This window comes from Lygodium microphyllum, chromosome 20, assembly GCF_053477565.2.
Source record: "Lygodium microphyllum isolate KBCC chromosome 20, Lygodium_microphyllum_v1.1.10, whole genome shotgun sequence".
Lineage (NCBI taxonomy): Eukaryota > Viridiplantae > Streptophyta > Polypodiopsida > Schizaeales > Lygodiaceae > Lygodium > Lygodium microphyllum.
Genome location: NC_141154.1, coordinates 116,406,633 through 116,430,428, shown reverse-complemented (window position 1 = coordinate 116,430,428; position 23,796 = coordinate 116,406,633). Strand labels below are relative to the sequence as shown.

General features: G+C 40.8%; 1 non-coding gene across 1 annotated transcript; it reads left to right on the top strand.

The window, feature by feature from the left end:
- Nucleotides 1-23,454: 23,454 nt before the first annotated feature.
- Nucleotides 23,455-23,522, top strand: LOC148019288 (small nucleolar RNA SNORD36). The gene has a single exon (XR_015687604.1). It is a non-coding gene; the product is annotated as a small nucleolar RNA SNORD36 (small nucleolar RNA).
- Nucleotides 23,523-23,796: the final 274 nt, after the last annotated feature.

Below are 23,796 nucleotides of genomic sequence, written 5' to 3'. Positions count from 1 at the left end.
CAAGCTATCTACTATTTGACCTATCTATCACATTGATTGTTTTTTTTGGAGTCTCTTGGTTGACTAGATCAATGAACAAGTTGATAAGATCATGTTGATTGTAGTTTTGAGGTCAAGAGTATGATTATAGGACTTGGGTCCCTACGCAAGGGGAGAGGGGGATCACTTATGAATATATATATATATATATGTATCATGTGAGTTCAAAATAAGGGGTTTTAAAATTACCATTTTTATACATTTTTTACATAAAAAAGGGTGTCATATAAAGGGGTTACTTACAGATTGAATAAAAAAGGGTTATGTTTTATTCAAGAAAAAATTATAGATAAGGATATTTATAAATAAGCCTTGAACACAAGTGATATAGGAGAGATATATATAGTGAACCCCTTGAGAGTCCTACTAGTGGTGAGTGCAAAGGTCTTAGACACTCCTTAGGTACATGCACCTTAGGCCTAGATGTGTGGATTTGGAGCTAGGAGAAGGGTTGAGTAGTTTTGGTTTGAGATAGTTTGGTGATTTTGGCTTTTGCTCTCTTTTTGTTTGGTTTGTGAGTTCTTGACTCCTTGTTTCTCTTTGTTATTGCCTTAAAGATCATGTCCACAAGCTCTTTAATACCCCAATTTCTGATGTCCAAAAAGTACTTGATGTGCCTCTGATATGTACGATCCTAATATGAAGTTCTAGTTGCAAATGCAAAATGAAGGGTGTCTAAAGATGCAAGTGCCCTAAGTTGAAGTGAATTCTTTGCTAACTAAATGTGGATATCCTAGTGCACTACCTCACACACACGATGCCGTGTTGCTATGCGGACACAATGTGAGAAACCCTGGAGTGCATCATCATCTCGCTTTCTTATTAATCTACACACAAGGAACTTTTAATCATTCTCTACATAGGAAAAAAAAAGGGAATTCCCTACCAATTCCCTAGTAAAAAATACACATAAGTAGGGGAAGTAAATCATAGGGAAAATGGAACATTTACTAGTTGGAGAGACTAGAGAATCACATAGGAAATTTCCTACATAGGAAAAACTTCTTATATAGGGAAAAATGTGATTTCCCTATATAAGAACTTTTCCCTATGTAGGGAAAAGTAAAATTTTCTATATAGGGAATATATGATTCCCTCCTTTCTCTAACTAGAAAATGTTTCGTTTTTTCTTTAATTTACTTTCCCTACTTCTGTGTGTGTTTAACTAGGGAATTAATAAGGAATCCTCTTTTTTTTTTACTTCTTATGCAAGAAAATTTCCCTATGTGGGGATTTTCCAACATAGGAAAATTTTACTATGTGTCCCTGTATAGGGAAATTTTCATACATATAATAGTTTCCCTATAATATAGAAATTTTCTTATATAATTTTGATTTTTATCTAACTTGTAGATATTATCTTTTTCCAAGTTTGCACATGCCTAATTTTTTCTATTTTTAAGTAGAAAAGTATATAGTAAAATCTCAACGAAAAAATTACATAGAGATTGTTTAGTTAATTTTAAATAAGGCATAGTACACATCTAATTGATTAATATAAACTCAACAAATGAAGATATCGATACATAATGTTAATAAAAGAGAAAAAAATGCAAATTTTCTAAAGTAGTAATGAGTTCAAAAATAAGGAGTGTATAATAGCATTATGCTACAATCTTTACATCATCTAAACTAATCATATTGTTACTTGTGGTGGCTACGATAATCTTGCCATTATTGAAAAGCCAATGAACAATCTTGTGTATCATATTATCACTTGTTGACTTTTTTGTATCCTTACAAAAGACCTCAAAGCAAACATCAGTATTTTAAACATTGATATATGTACTTTTCAATGAAAAGTACATATCATAAATCATATGCACACCGAGATACTTTAAAAGTATCGTCTCCATATTTTCTTTCATCATATCAACCTATGTTTAAAAATAAATTATAAAATATTCAAATAATATAATTTATTTTAAATCAAGTGAATTATGATATTTAAAAATAGATATTTATATGATTATAGTTTTAAACAAATACCATATAGAAATTAAAAACAAGTTCCTAAAAAGTTACCCTTTGAATATCATTGAAAATATCAATTTCAATGCTTGGGTTTGAAAAATCCTTACATTCCTAATCTAAATGAAATAACCAAATAAGATTATTCTTTTAATGTAAACCTTATAAAAATAAAAAATTCATGTATAATACCTTTAATCTCTTTTCTTTGATATTATCACCTCCTTTTCGGCTTGTTTGTTGCAAATAATTCATCATTTTTTTATTTGGTTAAAATAAGCATATAGATAATTAAATACTAAATTATATTTTTTATTTTACTAAATTATGTAAATACTATCATCACATAAATATTAATATTTACCTTTCACTTTCTCAAACCTTTTCGCGTTACTTCATAAATTTTCTCATCTATGAAAACCTATATTTAAAAATAAGCTCATTAATTAATTTTAAAAATTGCAAGAAAACAAAACATATACATTATCTTTGCTTGAGTTGTTGATGTTTTGTTGTATGATTTACCTGTAATAATAAATTTGTCTCTTTATCTTCATGCAAACCTTGAAATATTTTTTCTTCCCTAAGAGCCTAAGATCATAAAAGCATAAAAATACCATAAAAGCATAAAAATCCTGCAATAAACACACAATTTCATAGGATACCTTTTCCAAGGCTTGATCAATTGAAATATCATCCATAATCGGGATGTATACACTTAGCTTTTGAGAGTCACCAACAAGAGTATATACTTCACACTACCATCAAAAGGTATATATATGGCTATGGAAAAAGTGGAACTAACAAGATAATCATAAAACCAAACACATAAATCATATTATCTTACTAGTGATGCTATTGTATTTGAAAGAGATTTAAAATCACATATTCGAGTATAGGGTCAATCTTATCTAAATTTTCAACTCCGAGAAAGGTTGTGAACTCTTTCTATATGCCAAAAAATTAATGGATTCACGAACTAAAATTCTTTGTCTCAAATATTAAAAAAGTTAATGCGAAAAAAATTGACTAACATACCTTCTTTAGAAGGCCCTTTCTCCTCAAATACTTTCTCTCATCTTGTCTTGTACTTTTCCACCTATCTCATAAATATCATACTCTCTCCATAAGTACTCACATCCATGAAACTTCAATGGTAAATTTTCATGGTGATTTTGAGAGATTATTAATTCAATACATTCTTTTTCAACCTTTTTATATAGTAGATCATTTGACTTTGAGGAGTCATACCATCTTCGTACCATTGGTAATTTTCAAGCATGACTACATGTTGGCTTTTAAAGCATTCAACCAAGAGTTTTTCCCATAAAATCTACAATTTTCTCTCTTTTCCAAGGTGGGTGGTCTAAAGATTTCATCATATGATGGTAGGTGGATTATACCTAATGAGTCTAAAGATATCAAGTATCCCTAATTAGATAGTTGTTTATGATAATTGATCATTATCTAGAAAAATAAGGTACCTATTTCTAGACTCGATAAAACATAAAGACAAGTGACCTCCTTATCTTCCTTTTGTGCATTTTCTCTTATACCATCTTTAGTAATATTTTCTTCTATATTTGCACACAATTAATCAAATTCTATACTGATAATGAGATTATAAAATTTTGAGAAAACAAAGAAACAAATAAAAAATGGTGTATTTGATTGAACCATCTATTATTAAATACTCAGATTACAAAAAAAACATTAAACTAAAAATATTATACTTTTTACCTCATTTATCATAGAGTTCACAAGCCCAATGAGCATGGGATCTTCACTCATCACCTTTTTTAAAAGAGCCATCATCTCTACGCTAGAAGTTTACATTTGAAACCTCTGTAAATATGTGACTATGAGAAAATGTGTATTAATTCTATTGAAAAAATGTTAGGTAACATAAAAAAGAACTTTAATAAACATACCATTATAAGATTGTTGAGTCATATTTAAGTGAATGCCACATAATAGGTATGATTTTTTTCATTTTATTGATTATCATTGTTTTTGTTTTAGTTACATGCTATCGCTTTTGTGTGAATACACATAACTACCAATTTTTCCATTCCGTATCCTCTCCTCTCACCTTCCAAATATTTTCTTGGAAGTGGACCTTAGTCAACCATCCCACTTTAACTTGCTTCATTTCATAATTAATTGACCTTATCATGGTATATTTTAAGTCATTTGGCCGGCACAGTGCTAATAAATCACCCTTCATATGAATGATTTCATTCTCCTCTAGCCAAGGAGGAATGCAACCTATCTTTGTTAAGTGTGATCTTAGTCTCAAATCCTTTGTCTCATATAAAATAATAGAATTCTCATGTTGAAGTGGGATAAATTTATGTAATAATGATTTTATTGATCTAATATAATTCCATGAAAATGGTAGAAAACTATTTTGCAAGCAAGTCATGCCTATAGTGGTATCCACAACCGAACTTTCATGGCCCCTTTTAATTACAATACCATGACATTCCAATGAGAAAAGCCTCACATTTCCATGACATTCCAATGAGAAAAGTGATTATATGTATGCTTTCCAATGGCCAACATTCATATCAACAATGGTATATTCGTTATATCTTACAACTACTTTATCTCCCACTTTATAAGTTTCTCCCTTAAGAAATAATTTTTAATATTCTATTAGTCGTTTCACCTCTAAGTTGAAAGTCTGATAAAGGTATCTCCTTTCATCACTAATTGCATTCATATATCTTAACCTCTTCCCTCCTATTACTATTCCCTATGTTAATGTTGTTATTTTGCATGTGTAAGCATTAGTTTTTGTAGAAAACCTCCATAACTCTTCTGTTCTATCAACACATGCTACATGCATGAGACCTAATGCATGCCATTTTAAATATTCATCACATCTATTAAGATCCACTAAGTATTCAGGTGGCAAGAGAGCTTTGTGAAATTGTCTTATCATCCTTTGATGTGGCATAAGTTTGTCAAGCTGGTCTTTTGTTATATGAATGAGTGCAAATACCATAAATATATTAAAAACATGAAAGTTGAGAAGAGTTTATACATGCAAATGTGCTCTAATGGAGCTGAATTGGATCCTAAGATTTCTTTAAACCTTACTCTCCAAGAAGAAGCAATTCTCTCAAAGTATCTACATCTTCTCTAGACCAATCATGATCACAAGTGTAGTTATAATAAAAAGCTTGAGCAATGACTTATGAGTATTAATCCCAAGTCATAAAAGACCTTCGAAATACCTTCAACCTCACACAATACATATGGCAAACACCATTGTATCCACTTTTGATTTTCTTCGATCTTGTAGCTTTCACAGTATTTTACTAAGACACCTTTGCCATCGACCATATCGTATAGAGTATGGAGTTACTTTTGTAACATGATGTGTTGCCTCATCAATTTTTGTTTTCACTCTATTTTGCATAGTTCTTATTAGAGCACACATATACTCTGAGAACAAATTTAGAGCCAAAATATGCATGCAATCATATACAAGATCCAAGGACAAATCAAAGCCATAGAGATCATATAGTCCCCACAAAAATGATCTACCAAAACGTCTTGCTTCTTTTAAAAGTTCATCCCTATCTTCTTGAGTGATTGCGAGCTCTCTCTGTCACCATAATCAAAGTAGTAAGCATTTCATCACTTGATTTTTTTATTGGTCTATGTTTCAATCCAAACCTATTTTAATCATATAAGTAGCATCATGATCCCTCACTTTCCAAGGTAGCTATCACTTTGTGTCTTTACGGAAAAAATATTAACCACCCTCTTTAAAAGATCCAATCTTACAATGAGCTAGATGGTCACCAGTTACTATCATTAGCATGGCACGTGCAATGAATCTTATATTGAGAAAGTTCTATATTCAATAATGTGCGTGATTAGATAATTGAAATCTACTTTAAATCTATCAACAAATGTACTTTCCAACTCATCAATCAATGGTTATATGAAGGTATGAAAAAGCTTGCTAGAGCACCCAAGCATCTTTTTATTACTAAATGGAATAAGTAAAATCGGTATAACTCCAATAAAAGAGTTCTTTCTAGCATTGAGGGACCTTAACCACCTCAACAACTCCACAATTCTTATGGGTTGTCTTTGAGACCTGAAACCTATCCCAATGTAATAATAAAGAAAAATTTTGTGGACTACCCTATTCATCAAAACAAAAAAAAAAGTATTTTAGTAATCTATATCAAAGACTAGATATGTTTTACACTCTTGCACTTTATGCCATCCCAGAACTCATTTATCTGTGAAGTACCAATTGCATTATCCTATGTTGACCATTTTTTTTTCTCCACATTTCCAATAATTCATGACATAGGGTTCTACTTTTGATTAGTAATTGCAATTGTTTGGTAATTTAGATATAATCAAAAGAAAGCATGTCTATCCTAGGTAGTGAATTGTTGAGTGTTGAAATGACTTGTTTTTTGGCTGATTTTTGTTGTTTTTGAGAGCTGAATGGTTGATTTTATGGGATGATTGGTTGATTTAGAAGTGGATTGAGAGTGTTTTGGATGGTAATGATTGTGTTTTGGAAGTTCATGATGTTTGTTGATGGTTCTGTGATGTCCTGATAGGTTCTGATTGGTTCTGTATACCTTCTGTTTTGTTCTGATTGTCTTCTGTAAGGAGGGATGAAGTATTGATTGATGAAGAATGAGATATTGTGAAAGCTTATTGAATGGTTTGTGAGAGTTTGGAATGATTTGAGAGTGAGTTATGAAGTTTTGATGACCTTCTGTAACCTTCTGTAGGTCTTCTGTAGAGCTTCTGCTTCTGTTCTGTTTCTGTTCTATCTCTGTACTGTAGCTGTTCTGGTACTGTTCTGTAGACTGTTCTGTATGCTTCTGTAAGTGTTCTGTGGAATGTATGTGTGACTTTGGGAAAGTTTTCTAGCCTTGGAAAGAGGTGAATACAAGTGCAAAAGAGCTGAAGGAAGTGGAAGAAGTAGCTGTTAAAGACTCAAGAGAAGACTAGAGTGAAGTGACAGTAGTGAGCTATGAAAGGACACTGTAGTAGCTCTGGTGACCCTTCATATCAGACATACCTCTTGGGAGGGGTATCCACGACCTAAGAGTGATTATTGAGAGTAATTTTTAGAGAGATTGTAGTGAGGATATGATGTATTATTGATGGAGAGAGAGAGAGAGAGTCAGAGATAGCCAATTCTACTAAAACAGAGTGATTGTATATGAGAGATTGATAGAGAAGACTATGAAGATATTGAAGATGAATACCATGTGATGTATTTCCATTCAAAGATGGTGTATTTCTTTGCTTTCTTTGTTCTATTGATGGATTTTATGAAGATATTGAAGAATATGGTTGATTCTATTAAAACCGTGGGAGATTTACATGATGCTGCATGAAGATTTGTTGTGCCTGGTGTTCTTTTCTTCATTGTGATCATATGAAACATGATAAATAAGCTTGTTGATGTTACAAGATAGATTTTCTTGCAAGAGAATTCCCTTTTCCTTGGTGTTCCTCTTGGGGCCCCATGTTTTTGGTGCGCAGCCAGGGAATCTTGCCATCAACAAGCACCAAAAGAGGCTGAATATGAAGGAATTGGCATTGCCAAGAAGAGAAGAATTCAATGGATGTTTGTAAAGTTCCTTCTTCCACTGAAGAGTTGGAATTCCTCATAATCAAAGCCACTTTCCACAAGAAGTTCATCCCACAATGGTGGAAACACATCACCATCATGATGCATGCTCTATGTGGTGGACAGTTTCCTCTTCCTGTTGAAGCAGCAGAAACTTGCATCTTGGTGGCAAACTGTTTGGGAACAAACTGAAGAGTAGAAACAGAGAGGATGACCATCCATTGAAGATTTGGCATTCATTGAAAAGTTTCCAGACAACATCAAGTGGGAGATTGTGAAGAAGCTTCAGGAGTCTTGGTCTGTAGAGGTTCACAAAGATAAGAAGGAAAAGAGTTGGAATTTGTTCGTGGATGCTCAACAGCAAGATACATGGGATGCTTGGTGTACTGATAATCTTCTATTTGTTCAATTAGCAACCCACTGGAAGCTGGTAGACAGAGTGTTTTTCACAACATACACTGTTGAAACCATCAGAAGTTGGCATTACTATGATGATGGCACCACCACAATGCTTAGACGTATGCATTTTGACACCTTCAGAACCGAATACCTTCCCCTGTGTAGTGGCATGAAAGCAGAATTCAGGGACGTTGAAAAGAAAGAAGTAGAAGAAATGTTGGCAAGAGAGTCCTACAGAGACTGAGGCCTTCTGTTAACCCTCTGTGGAGCACTAACAACATAGTGGAGTCAACCCCCTGATGAATGACGCAATAAAAAGGCAAGCGTTGGAACGAGTCCAGAGGTACGTGAGAAGAGAGAAAGCAAGAATCAGAGCCGAGAGCGAGCTCGCAGCAGAAGCCGCCTTTGACGCCCTTGCGGAACTCTTTACAGAAGTCCCAATGGCACATCAAGCCCTTCCTCCTCCTGCTGGAGGTCCACTTCCAAGCCAGATCCGTCCTGGAAATATTGATGACAGACCAGCGAATGTAGTCCCATTGCCAGTTTTTAAGGGAGAGTACAATGAAGACCCCGATCTTCATGTAGCAGAGTTTATGGTAGCGTGTGTGGCTAACAATGCCAGAACCCCTGAGCATTGGTTAGCGATATTCCCTGCCACTTTCAAGGGCGCGGCGTTTCAGTGGTATGAGAGACAAGCAGCAGGAACTTTTGGCACATGGGACGACCTGAAGTTGGCCTTCCTCACTAAATTCAGGCGTGAAGGTTTTGAAGAGCGGATGAGAGAGGAATTTATGAACCTAAGTCAATCCTCTGGAGAAAGAGTAGAAGCTTATGTCTCACGAATGGAATCCATCCTGAAGAGATGGACTAACCATAATCTAGATGATGGCATTCAGAAGGGAGTGTTTCTCAGAGGATTACAACTAGAAGTCCGTAAGTTTGTGGAGCTGCAAAGACCAGCCACACTGCAAGCTGCAACAGAAGGTGCAAGGCTGTACGATGAAGTGGAAGCTAGACTAGCAATGAATACAGAAAGAGGAGTCCTACCTCCTCTAGTGCCAGGAATGATGTACCCACCAAATGCAGTCCCAGGGACTGTTCCCTACCCCTACCAACAGATGCCCTCGGTATCACAGTACAGTGCACCAAATCCACAGTGGCCACAATCCATGCCTCAAATGATGGTTCAACCACAACAACAATGGTCCCAACCAATTTCTTCATTATCAAATCAGCAGCAACAGTGGAACCCTACCAACTGGGGTCAACAGCCAACAGTTCAAACAGGAGCACTGAATCAGAACCAGAACAGAGAACCCTCTGTATCAGCCCAACCAGTTTATGCAGTGATTACAGAAACTCCTCAAAACCCTCCTACTAGTACGTCCGGAGGAGAAAGCTTGAAGGATTATTTATCCAACTCAGTTGCAAACATTAAAAAGGAGTTGATGGATGTGATTACAGAACAACTACAGACGTTGAAAGTGAATACCGCAAGCATATCCAATGTTGCGGGAGCAGGAAGAGATGTGATGCAGTCAAATACTTGGTGTGGTAAGTGTCATCAAGCAGGCCATTTAGCCACTGAATGTACACGGAAACCAACCATCCCTGGAGCCTTCTGTTCCTATTGTTTGCAAAAGAATCATACAGAGGACATTTGCTCTCTGAAGGAGATGCATGATAGGAGAAGGAAGGAAGAAGGCGCAAGATTCAACTTGCTGGAATCCAAAATTACAACACAAGATATTGGACCCAAGCCTAGAGAGTTTGGTCCTAATTTCGGACCTAGAAGATTTCCCTCTCAAAGTTACAGAGGAAGACAGTCTGGCGGTGGTCAGAGATCAGAAGTGGAGTGTTACAAATGCGGAGAAAAGGGACACATTTCACCAAATTGTCCAAATCCTCGAAGGTCAGTGGATTACAAGCCCTTATGCAGTCGATGCAAAGGAGAAGGCCACACTGCAAAAGACTGTCCAAGCCCAGCCCCAGTGAAAAACAGTGCTACTGATAGTCCAGCCAAGGCCCAAGAGCCTACCTCCAATTTGGTGGAATTGGAAGTTTCTGCCATCACGCGTGCGAAGCAGAAGGAACCGTCTACCCAGAAAGAAAATAACCCTCCTGCCAGAACAGTGAAGTTCAATCTTCCACCAGAAGAACAGAACAGAACAGAGCCTAACAGTGCCGTACAGAGCCCTACAGTGCCCCAGAGAGTTATAGAGACGGTTACAGAGACAGGACCAGAGGTCCAGGATACAGAAGAGGAGGAAGTGCCACAAGTGGCAGAAGAAGTTCCTGTAATTCCTCTGATGGAAGAAAGAGGAAAAATGAAAATGGGTGTTGCCCCATTCCCTAACCGATTAGAAAAGCCAGTGGATCCTATTAAGGAATACGATCTAGTTAGAGATCTAGATACCTTTAGACCAAACCTCACATTTCGACAATTATTGATGTTGTCTCCCAGTTGCCGGAAAAGATTCAAAAGTATACTGACAAAAAGACGTGGTTTAAGGATTGCTCCCTCAATAGTGACAAAGTCCAACAAGGCTCCAGAGCCTGTAAAAGAAGTGGACGTGGCTAATGCTTTTCTAGATCCGGGTACTCCAGAGACTGGCGTATGGATAGAAGGTTGCTTTATTTCAAATGCACTGATTGATGGTGGTTCATCAGTGAACATTATGACGGATGTGACAATGAAGGATCTAGGCCTACAAGGTGTGCAACCAACCCAATGGCTCATCAGACTGGCGGATCAGAGTAGAATCAAGCCTTTGGGCATTCTCCCATATGTGAAGACTACAGTGGCTGGAAAAGATTATTGGCTGACCTATTTGGTGGTGAAGCCAAACTCTTATGGTACATCCTATCCCCTGTTACTAGGCAGACCATGGCTTTTTGAAGCCCGAGCAAGGACGGATTGGTTCAAAGGAACCTTGACCTTGGGCAGAGGACCCAATAAAGTGGTGCTGAAACTGTATGGTTCTCAAAAAGGACATGGATCCACCTCCTTGGAATTATCTTCTGATTCCCCTAACGAGGCTACAGATGGAACATCAGCAGACGAAGATGCTGTCAAACAGATCCTTCCCAAGAAAATAATGGCACATTCCTTAACAGTGGATACTGTAAGCCGACCTCCAAAAGATGCAAAGCCATTATCAATGGGTGAATACTTCCTGCCTGAATCAGGAATGCCTTCTGAAATCACTTCTGACAGTGAGATAGAAGCATGGATGTACTGCTCTCCCTGTTACATGGTCACAGCAAAAGTTGAAGCAGAGACAGAGGCAGGAGAGGAAACAGAGAATCTGTTCTTCTGTTACAGAGCTCCTACAGAAGCAGAAGCTGAAGCTGAAGCAGAGACAGAGGCAGGAGAGGAAACAGAGAATCTGTTCTTCTGTTACAGAGCTCCTACAGAAGCAGAAGCAGAAGCAGAGACAGAGGCAGACGCAGAGACAGAGACAGAGACAGAAGAGGATGAATGTGATATGGACGAAGAAGGTGATGAAAGTGAAATAGAAGAATCTATCCCACCTGAAGAGGATACATTTGAAGAAGAAGTTCCAGAAGTATCAGAAGCCGATGAGCTCATGCTATGGGACAGCATGGTGATGGTACCATTTGGTCTGGTAAATGGATCTTTTCATATGCAAAACTTTTATAAGGGATGGATCAAGAAGAACAAGCCGTCTTTCAAGAGTGGCTCCTGCCATCCTAACCCATCCTTGCCAAAGAAAGATGATGATGATGCACCGTGCCAACAAGCACCAGTCCCACCAACCCAACAGGCATCAGAGGGTCCCTGTTATGTGACGTTCCTGGATGTATCATCAGAAGATGAGTCTTCAAGCCAAGAGGTAATTAATTTTGAAACCAAACCCGAAACAGCTCTAATCCCATTCCAACGTCTTAAGGAGCAACCTAAGTCTCTACCAAAAGAAGAAGTTGGTTCTAGTGGGACATCAGAAGAGGACATCACTCCCTTGAAGGAGTCGGATCTCTACCCAGAAGCAGTCCACGGGACCTTCATCCGTGAAGTAGAAGGTGAAAGGCAGTTAACATTTGTGGATGCTGAAGGCACTGAACGCCACTTGAAGGTGGGTAGCAGTCTCCCAGAAGAGGAGTTGTCAACCTTGTACAACTTGTTGAAAGAGAATTTGGACGTGTTTGCATGGTCTTACAAAGACCTAAAGGGGATTGATCCCACAATATGTCAACATCATATTGACTTGGAGCCTGATGCCAAGCCAGTACGGCAACGACAGAGGCGAATGAACCCGAATTATTCCACATTGGTGAAAGCGGAGCTGCTGAAGCTTCTGGAAGCCGAGTTCATCTATCCGGTGGCAAATAGTGAATGGGTTTCACCCATCGTGGTTGTACCCAAGAAGAATGGCAAATTGCGAATATGTGTGGATTTTCGAAAGCTTAATTCCAAGACAAAGAAGGATCATTTTCCTATCCCTTTCACAGACCAACTGTTGGACACAGTGGCAGGACATGAACTTTATTCTCTTCTGGATAGATTCAGTGGATACAACCAAGTCCAAATCGCAGAAGAAGACCAATCCAAAACAACCTTCACCACAGAATGGGGGACCTACGCTTACCGAGTGATGCCATTTGGGCTCTGCAATGCCCCTGCTACTTTTCAACGAGTCATGATGGCCGCATTTCAAAATCATCTGCACGACTTTATTGAGGTATATTTAGATGACTTCTGTGTCTATAGTTTGATCCGTGAACATTGGGAACACCTGGAACAATGCTTTGACCGATGCCGGGAGTATGGGATTTCCCTCAACCCCGACAAATGCATCTTTGGGGTCTCTTCTGGAGTCCTGTTGGGCCACATTGTCTCAGCACAAGGGATATCAACAGACCCTGCAAAGATCGAAAAGATTGCAGCTCTGACAGCACCCACCAACCTCAAACAGTTGAGGGAATTCTTAGGTCATGTGGGTTACTACAGAAGGTTTATAGCCCATTTTGCGACAAAGGCAACTTCCTTGCACAAGGTTCTGAGGAAAGATGCAGAGTTTACTTGGACGGAAGAATGTGACAAAGCCTTCCACACTCTGAAGCAGTGTCTGATAGAGGCACCCATTCTGCAACCTCCTGATTGGACGAAAGAGTTCCATGTACACACTGATGCATCTATTGAAGGCTTAGGCGCAGTCCTATGCCAGAAGGGCTCCTCGAAGTTGGATCAACCGATCTATTATGCAAGCTGAAAAGTCACTGATAGGGAACGGAACTATACAGTGACCGAGCTGGAGTGCTTGGCAATGGTGTTTGCCCTGGAGAAGTTTCGCCATTACCTCCTATCTACCCACTTTAAATTTTATGTGGATCATGAGGCCCTGTCCTTCTTGATGAACAAAGCAGATGTGAAAGGACGATTGATGAGATGGCTCCTTTTATTCCAAGAGTTCGACTTTGAGGTGATTACTAAGCCTGGTCGTTCCCATGTTCTGGATGATCATCTGTCGCGTATCCCACAAACTGCAGACGAGGAGCAGGATGATCCAGACCTCCCTGATGCTTCCTTATTCTTGGTAGAAACTGTCACTCCCTGGTATGCGGACATTGCCAATCTGCTGGCAACCCAACAGTACCCTCCTGGTGTCTCTAGTCGGGAAAGGAAAAAGCTCATGCTAGAATCAGCCCCATACACCCTGCTAGGCGGTGCATTGTACAAGAAAGGCAAAGATGAAATGCTCAGAAGATGTGTTGCAGGGGATGAGATTGGGATTGGTCTGAAGGCTTGCCACGACGAGCCATGTGGAGGTCACTTTGCAGGAGAAACTACGGCCAGGAAGGCTCTGCTAGCAGGTTATTGGTGGCCTGCAATTCACAAAGATTCCTATGATTACTGTAAAAGATGTGATGCTTGTCAAAGAATGGGGAAACCCACGAAGACAAGTGCCATGCCATTGCAACCTATCCTTCCTTTGAAGCCGTTTGAGAAGTGGGGTATCGACTTCGTAGGTCCGATTGACCCTCCCACCAGAAGGAAATAGAACCGATACATCCTCGTATGTACGGATTATGTCACAAAGTGGTGTGAAGCTAAAGCCCTCAAGTGGGATGATGGTAACAGCGTGGCCCTGTTCATGTACGAGAATATCATTACCCGTTTTGGCAGTCCCTTAGAGCTGGTAAGTGACAGAGGCACTCATTTCCTCAACAAAGTCATGGAAGAGTTGACAGAGTTGTATAAGATCCACCATCACAAGTCCACTCCTTATTACCCCAGAGCCAACGGCCAAGTCGAAGTCACCAATCGCATCCTCTGCTCGATTCTGACAAGAACGATTGCCGCACATCGTCGTGATTGGGATGATCGACTTACAGAGGCCCTCTGGGCGTACAGAACCTCCCATAAAGCAGCAACGGGACAGACACCTTTCCAGCTGGTGTATGGTACAGAAGCTGTTTTTCCTGTTGAACTGGAACTACCCTCTTTGAGAGTGGCTATCAAAGAGCGTTTGGGGGATGATGATTCACTGCAACGCCGTCTCCTGCACTTGGAATGTTTGGACGAAATTCGTCGGATGGCTCTACAGTGCATGGAAGCCACGCAAGCTCGACGTAAGGCTTACCATGATAGTTTCATCAAGCACAAGGAGTTCAAAGAAGGTGATTTGGTCCTAGCCTATGATTCACGCTTTGGCAAGTTTCCTGGCAAGCTCCAGCAGCGGTGGATGGGCCCCTATAAGGTACTTGCAGTCAACCCTAATGGCTCTGTCCAAGTACAGACCGTTGATGCCTCTGATGATCCCTTTCTGATCAATGGATATCGCCTGAAGAAGTACTTCCCTCCTTTTCCCTCGTTGGCACAGCACTGTACTTCTTATGATGCTACTTTTGATAGCCGTTCTTCAATCATTTCTGATGAAGAGGGTGCAACCCTCTGTCCCCTCAAAACCCTCTTCTAGCCTTGATTTCTTATTCTCTATTTTCCACCAGCGACAGTGGCGAGGTGGGTTCTGACAAATGGTAGTTCTGCCATTCCTTTGCTCAATATTGAAAAAAAAAAAGACAAAAGAAGAAAACAACAAAACAAAACATATCAGTCATGGGAGAAAAGGACTTAGGTCCCTGTCATGCCGACCTCTTCTTCGAGAAAAGGTGGAAACACCCTCGGGAATAGGGAAAATAAGAAAAAGAAAAAAAAAACAGAAGAAAGAAAAAAAAAACAAATAAACAAATCTGTTATGAGAGAAAAGGAAGCAATTCCCTATCATAGCAGGCCTCGTTCCAAGAAAATGTGGTAAACACCCTTGGGCGAGAAGCTGGCTGTGGAAAATGTGGTAACACCCAGCAGTCCAGAAAGTGGATTCATTAATTGATATCCCTAGGATCCAATTCCGACGCTGCCTCCCTTGGTACGATGTGTCCTGGGTCTCTTTGCAAAGTGACTAACTGTCCTCTAGTAGCCGACATGTTCCTATCCAACACAATATTCGATTTGATGGCTACCTCCCTGGGTACGCCTCTTCAACAACTGATGACGCGATCTTCATCGACAACCCCTTGAGTGATGTGAGCTTTCATCCTAACCGGATGGGGAAGTGAGTACGGTTGCCCTTTGTATCTATCAACAAAGAGTGAGACAGAGGGTGGGTCGAGAGACCAATCTTTTCCCTTCAAATCAAATGCGAGGTGAGAAGTGTGAATGAAGTGTTGCACGCACGGGATGGGCCTCTCAAAGCACAAAGCACGATTTGTTCTGTGCACTGCACTATAAGGCTCCCTGGCCTTCATTCTTGCACTGTATGCCGGCACAGGGCGGGATGCACTGTTGCACCATCAACTGCGCACAAGGCATACACCCTTTGCACAAGCGACTATGAGGATTACATCAAAGGGTTTCAGGAAAAGGCTGCCCTCCTGTATCTATCCACAGAGCGTGAGACAGAGGGTGGGTTGAGTGTGACTGGAGTTTCTTCAATCAATTACCGAGAGGTGAGATTGAGGGACGTTACGACACTTGGAGTCAGGTATGTTCCCGTTTCCCTATGCACCCACGGGATGGGTTTTTACCGTCAACACAAGACACTTCACCCTGTTCTGTACACTGCACTGTAAGGCTCCCTTGCCTTCCTCCTTGCACCTATGCCAGACGGGTTGGATGCACTAATGCACCATCAACTGTGCACCCTGGCATACTCTTTCTGCACCAATTCCCCTTTGACGATTCCTCAACCGGGTAAGCGATATGGGGACGAACGTGCGCTGTAAAGATGCCTTGGTCCCTCCAGTGCCGACAACAACACTGGACGTGCCATCGATACTCAACCTTGATTCTTGACGAAATGGGCCAAGTTTTTCTAACCCTACACATTTTGTTTCTTCGTAACGGTCATGTTTTCAGTGTAGGAAAGTTAGTGGATGGTCTGTGGCGTGGTCCTAGGTCCCTGTTGCTCGGTTAACCCTATCCGTTAAGGTCTTAAGTGTGGGGACGCGTCCCTGCGCGTCTATGTTGCATACCCCTCTGCATATGCCTTATCTTGCTTTTGCATATATGCCATGACTTGCTTTTACCCTAATGGGATCCCTTCCCACCCAGCCGGTTATGTTTCACCCACCCTTGGGGCTGTTTCCTTGCAGTTTTCCTTCATTCTTTGATTTTGAGGTCCTGCCATGTGAATGCACCCTACGTTCACCAAAGTCCTCATCCAACCTCATAGCCATGTTCCCCCCATTGAACTGATCATTTTTCCTTTTTACCTACCCCTGTTCCGGTGCACGGTTTTTGAGTTATTAATTTTTGAAGCATTTTACGCAATTTAGACAGTTTTCCATGTGAACGCGCTTTTCTTGCTTCCGAATCATGCTCTGACATCATAGCCCTGACTAGCGCTTTTCCCCTGACATTTTTCCTTTTTATTCCGCATCATTTCGATACATGGTTTGTCCGTTATTAATTTTCCGAATTTTCAAGACTTTTTCGTGTGTATTTTTGACATTTTTCCATGTGAACCTGCCCTATTTGCATCGGAATTCCAATTTGATTTGACAGCCGTGTCCCCTGTGCCTTCCCCCACCTTTTTTATTTTTCCTCCACCCTTTTTCGACTTCTGGATTTTTACTTATTAATTTTTAAATGAGTTTTCGGGAGTATTTTTGGAGTTTTTCACATGTGAACCCCTCCTATTTCCGCCGGAACTGCGTTTTAACGTGATAACCCTGTGCCACCCCTTCCTGCAGACATTTTTCCTTCTTACTGCATGTCATTCCGGTGAATGGTTTGTTAGATATTTTTTTTTCCGATCCCATTTTCGGGTTTATTTTTTGGGTTTTTCCCATGTGAACGCGTCTTCTCTCAGTCGGGATTATATTTTGATGTGATAGGATTGTCGGGCACATCTTTCTGCACAGTTTTCCTTTTTTCAGCACCTCATTCCGATGCACGGATTTTTCGATATTAATTTTTAAATTGCATTTTTGGTTCGTTTTTTGTGTTTTTTGCACGTGACCACCCTTTACCCCTCCCGGAACCCCCAACCTGTATTTTCCTTGTTTTCCCCCTGTCATCCTGCCCACTTTTTGTTTTACGCTATTTCGTTTTGACGTCCGGATTGGGAGTTATTAATTTTTCTTTATTTTTATGTTTTTTTCCACGCCCGTTTTGCGCGTGAACGCGCCCTTTTTCGATTTTACGCGTCTCCACGCGCCCCGGTCGTGTCCGCGTAACCCGTACCGTCTTCCTCGCGCCATTTCAATCCCGTCACGGCAAATTTTTTTACCCCACCCCACGCACGCGCGCGGGACGGGGGTACGCGCCTCTGGGCCCCCACCCCTTCCCCCCACCTGCCCACCCCATGGCCCCCCCATGGGCCCCCACCCCTTTCCCCTAACTGACTACCCCTGCCCCCAACCGCCCGTGACTCTCTCTCTCTCTTTCTTTCTTTCTCTCTCTCCTCCTGCGTTCTCCCTTCCCCCCCGCCATCTCTGTCTACCCCCAGCCCCCCCCCCCCCCCCCCCCCCGACTTCCTTCTTTCCCTCCTCCCACTCCTTCGTCTCCCCTCCCAGCGCCTCCCTCCCCCCACTCCTTCGTCTCCCCTCCCAACGCTTCCCCTCCCAGCGCCCCCCTCCCAGCGCCTCCCTCCCCCCACTCCTTCGTCTCCTCCCCCAGCGCTTCCCCTCCCAGCGCCTCCCTCCCCCCACTCCTTCGTCTTCTCCCCCAGCGCTCCCCCCCCCAGCGCCCCCCCCAGCCTTCTTTCCCCTCCTTCCTCTCCCTCTTGCCCGTCGCCTCCGGCCCCTGCCACGACCACCCGCCGCCCTCGTTGCCCCCCGGACTGCCGCCTGTCGACCGCGACGCCGCCGCCGAATTCGTTGTTGCCGCCGCCGACTCCGCCACAACCGCCTGGAAACCGCCGCCGCCGCCGACGCGCCTCCCCCTTCCTGCTCCACCTCCTCTCTACCCCTAGGTTAGTTCAACTAACCCTAGGTTACTTAAACTAACCCTCATTAACCTAAACTAACCTTAATTAACTTAACCTAACCCCCTAGTAACCTTAGACCTAACCTATCCTAAACTAACCCTAGTTAGTCCCCTAACCCTAACTAGGTTAGTTAGTCCAACCCTAACCCTAGTTAGTTAACTTAATCACCTAACCATAGTTAACCTAGCTAGTTAACCTAACCTAACTTAATTAACTAACCCCAACTTAGTTAACTTACCTTAGTTGACTAACCTAACTTAGTTAGCTAACCTAGCCTAGTTGACTAACCTAAGCAACTTAGACTAACCTGACTTGACTTAGGTAGACTAACATGACTTACCCCACTAACCAGACTTAATTGACTTATGCCTAACTGACTTATTTGATTAATGTGATTTAGGTGACTTAATTAATCACTACATTAATTTTTCCATTAAAAATTTTCTAAAAATTCATTTTGCTTTTTGTCAATTTTTGGGAATTTGTCTGCTGGAAATTGCCTACCTTATAATTTCTGAAAATTCCACATTTCCTAAATTTACCCCTAAATTGCCAAAAAATATAGAAAATTCATTTAAAAAATTGTAAAAAATTCTAAAAATTTCTAAAAACATTCTAAAAAATTCCCCTCACCTCCCTTACTCATTTCCCATTTATTAAACCATAAAAAATCACAACTAAAAAAAAAAAATAAAAAAAATAAAAGACCAACACAAACCAAATCAACACATCTGCTAAGGTGTTGTCATTGTTGTTTCATCAGTGCTCTTTACTTTTCCTTTACTGGAACTCTTCCGTGCACATTCCTGCATTACATACACACCCCTTCCAGGTATTTATTTTATGTGCTTTATTTATTTTTTATTTTCCCCCTTAATCACAAATTAATTGTTAAAATGAACCTTTTAATTCACCCACAGTTTCCACGCGCCTTCGCGCTAAACACACATCTTTTTTTAATTAAAATAAACCAGCCGTTCACTTAGCACGCACTACGTGCGCTAAAGAGGCACTTTAATTTTTTTTAATAAAATAAACCAGCCGTCACATGAGCACGCGCTGGCAAAAAAGCGCTCCACATCACCTTAATTTATAATCAATGAATTGCATTTAGAGACCCAGTCGGGAATCGAAGTCCGAGAATCGAATAACTGCACCGTTTTAACCTAATAATTGGTAATTTAATAAATTTATAATAAGGAACCGCCGTTTTCTTGTTAAGGTTTATCACCTAATAAAAATTCACCCATTTTTAATAATTGATTAAAATCAACCCTTCATTAAATTAATTCCCCCCTCACTGCACTTAATTCCCCTTTTTAATGAAGCGTTTCGTGGGATGGGTATGCGCAGTTCTTAGTGTTATTTTCCATGGTCCAGTCTTGGTTTATCACAGATGTCGTATTGATATGTGTCGAATATGGTATGGTTTTGGTTTCCTGTCTTAGTTACGGTTACGGGTACGGTATGCAGTTTTTTTTCTTTTGTTGCCTGATACGGGGTTCAGGGTGTTTGTCTGATGCATCGCATGAAGCTTTCGGTCGCATTTGTCTCAAGGTCATGTCAAATTTTTTCTAGGATGTGGTTTGCTTGGGGTTAGTAGGTCAAGTCACGTTTTATTAGTAATTCTCTTATCCTTGTTTTTTTTGTCTGTTGCTTTGCAGGCATTCTTCTTGATTGTCTGTGTTTGTGGTGTGTGTGTAACCATCTGAATGGCGCCTTCTCATGCTCCTCCCCCTATCCAGTACGTCCCATTAGTTAGTAGGGATTACTCTTCCCTACTTACTTTTGAGCCCCTCACGAAGGCGGGACTTGCTGATTTTGTGGCCACTCCTTTTCCATTGCTTCCAGAGGATCCGTCCTTATGTGATGAGTTCCTGGCCTCTTACAGCAAGAAGACAGGCGTAGTCCAAGGAATGTCTATGACATTGACGTCTCGAGGCTTAGGGAAGGCTCTGTCTTTACCCTTCAAAGGAGAACCTTTTGTGACCACTCGTCAGCTCTTCTCTAATGAAGAGATTCTCAAGTTGTTGCAGAAGCAGACAAGGGAAGTCCTTGATGTTAAGAAAGTGATAAACTCTTCAGGAGTTTCTTTTTCTATGATTACTGATCCCGTATGGAAGACGATGTGTCAGTTCCTTCAGGACAGGTTCATGCCTGCCAAAACGCCATCCCACTATTTGTCCAAAGAGCTTTTCACAGCTTCCAGGATGGTGCTGAAAGGCGTTGCTATTGATTGGAGCACATACCTCCTTACTAAAATGGATCAGCATTTTGTTAAAGTCACGAGGGGTAATGTTACCAATGTTACCTACGGATCATATTTGTCTGCCTTCTTGACCTATTCAGGTTTACAGAAGACTGTGCCTCCACCTCCTCCATTAGATCCAGTACCTCCTCCTCCACCTTTAGAAGAGTCAGCACCTATTGACATTGAGGATGATGATTCTCCATCTCCCCTGGTCATACAGCGCAAACGCTTGAAGAGGGTAGCGGATAAAGCCCCTGCTGTACTTCCCTCAGTGCCTATCCCTGCTACTTCTGGCAGTGAACTCCCTGGGTATCTCACTTGCAATAACCTGTTCCGAGCACATAGAGAAGGATCTTTGGAGATCTCAGTTCCCTCCCTGAACAGTCTCGTTTCAGGAGATGCCATTCCTTTCCTCTGCAAGGATATTCAAAGTTCCATTGAGTTGTCTGTGACAGCCTGTGTTCAACAGCTGTACGCATCTTTCTATGAGGAGCTCATGCAGTCCAAAGACCAGTTGCATAAGGCAACATCTGAGTTAGCTTCTGCTAAGGGTACCCTAGCAGATCTATTTAAGCAAATGGAACAGCAAACCCAACTGGTTGCCATCCAAAGCGATGAGATTTCTTCATTGAAGACCTAGTTATTCGAGGCTCAGTCACAGGTTACTAGCCTTTCAGCAGAGAAGGAGAGGATGTCCAACGAAGTGAAAGAATTCCAAGCTATTTTAGATGACAAGCTTTCAGCTTTACAGATGGCTAATGACACAGTGGCCAACCAAGCCTCCCAAATCCAACAGTTGCAAGATCAGCTTGCAAAGTTTCGCTCTGTTCCTCCAAGCCCTCCTGTTCCATTAATTCCTTCTCTTTCACAGCAAGATTTGGCTGCCCTACAGAGACAGGCTACTTTGTGCCCTCTATTCCAAGACAAAGTGGAAAGATTGCAGTCCAGAATGGACTTGTTATGGTCTACCTTTGAACAGTTTCAGGACTTTGTCCTACCAGACCATTCTTTCTTTGTCCACTACCACTTACAGAAGTTGGTCTTCTACATGAAGCTTTCCACGATGGATTTACCTTTTCCAGAGGATGGCTGGAGTGGGGCTTGGTCTGCTGAGTTGTTGACAGAGGTAGTCAGAATGGTCTTTGAAGATTCTGTCACGCCAGACACCATGTTGATGTCATACATGTATCTCCGAGGAGACTTGTTAATCCCAGATGAGGTAGCTATGGCATGGTATGTGGGGGATATGGTCTTACAGGCTGTTCTATATGTCAATCATTTGGAGTTGCGCATAGCTGATATGTTTCAAAGTTATTCCTCCAAAGTAGCTGATTGTCAGGATAATTCGTGGCATCCCATGATTGATTCGGTGGTCCTCAATCAAAGACAAAACACAGCTCCTACCTTTGTACAGAGTACTAACCAACTGAGGATGGATCTCTTAACCTATCTTTCCAAACATAATCCATTTGATGCTACCTTCTTTGATGCCTATCATAGACGATCTCTCTTAGGACCTTCTGTTCCTACCCTCCTCTATTACCAACAATTGGCTCACCGCTATGCTATATATATTTCCCTTTGTCAAACTAATTCCACAGTAATTTTACCTCTTCTTTTCCAACCTTCACATTTCCCTCAAATTCCTATTTTCACTTACTGTTCCTTTATTGAGGATAGGGTATTTTCCCCTTCTCCACCCTGTCCTTCACCCCTCATAAATGTACCCTCCACATTTCCTATTTATCAGTTAACACCGTTCCTTAGTGATTCCTTACAAATTTCTGCCACTCCTTCTTTAACCTTTTCTTCCTTTTATGATTTTTCCTATCCTTCCCTACATCCACTTTCCCTTATTCCACTACCCTCTCCTAACACTTCCATATCTCAACCACCTCAGTTGGTTAGTGACTGTGACAGTTTTGATAATCAGATTTCCAGAAGAAGGGGATGGAGTTCGGATGATTGCCTTACAGGACCACAGATTAATTGGCCAGTAATTCCAGGAGAATGGACAGCTTCTAGTCAAGCTTATCAAAACTATGTTCATTTTGCCCAACAATATTCACAGTCTGCAGATCCCTCAGTGAGATTAACTGCTCACTTTGCTTGGTACCTGGCGTATATGCATAGGCACTCTCATACTGATTCAAAGCCTATTCCAAAGTTGTGCATGAATGTCAATGTTAGCATTGATTCCCAACAGCTGGAGATACTGTATTTTCATGCCCTCTGTTTGCCTAGCAGATACTTGGTCCTGTTGGAAAGGATGTGCTGTCTCCAATTTTTTCAAAATCCTCCTAAAAACTTTGTAGATGAATCCTTATCTATGGATCGATTCTGACAACATCAATCTTTTAAGAGGGATCATCTTCATTGATGCCTTTCCAATGTATGGTGGAAGCCTTTAATGCAAAACTCTCTTTTTGACGGAGTCATTCAGATGGTTGTGTTGTGTATTAGTGTTTGTGTTGTGAGTTCATGTATGTCAAACGAACGTGGTGGTTTCCTATTGGATTTCGTGTACGAGCTATGTTTTGGAGATTTGTAGAGTTGGGGTCGTGGTTAGAGAGTTGAAGCTGATGCTGATGAAAAAGAAGCAAACTCTTATATCCTTTACAAATTTGTTGTGATTTTTAGTTTGATAAGAGGTGTTAATGTGTAAAGAGTTTTCCTTTCTTTGTATTTTTATATCAGAAACAGGTTATAAGTTGGGGTCGTGGTGGATGGATTCTTTTTGAAAAGATATTGAAGATCAAAGTTGAGCTTTTCCCTGAACTTGTATTCCCTTTTTCCTAGGTCGCAAGGACGCTTCCTTATTAAGTGTGGGGATATGTTGAGTGTTGAAATGACTTGTTTTTTGGCTGATTTTTGTTGTTTTTGAGAGCTGAATGGTTGATTTTATGGGATGATTGGTTGATTTAGAAGTGGATTGAGAGTGTTTTGGATGATAATGATTGTGTTTTGGAAGTTCATGATGTTTGTTGATGGTTCTGTGATGTCCTGATAGGTTCTGATTGGTTCTGTATACCTTCTGTTTTGTTCTGTTTTGTTCT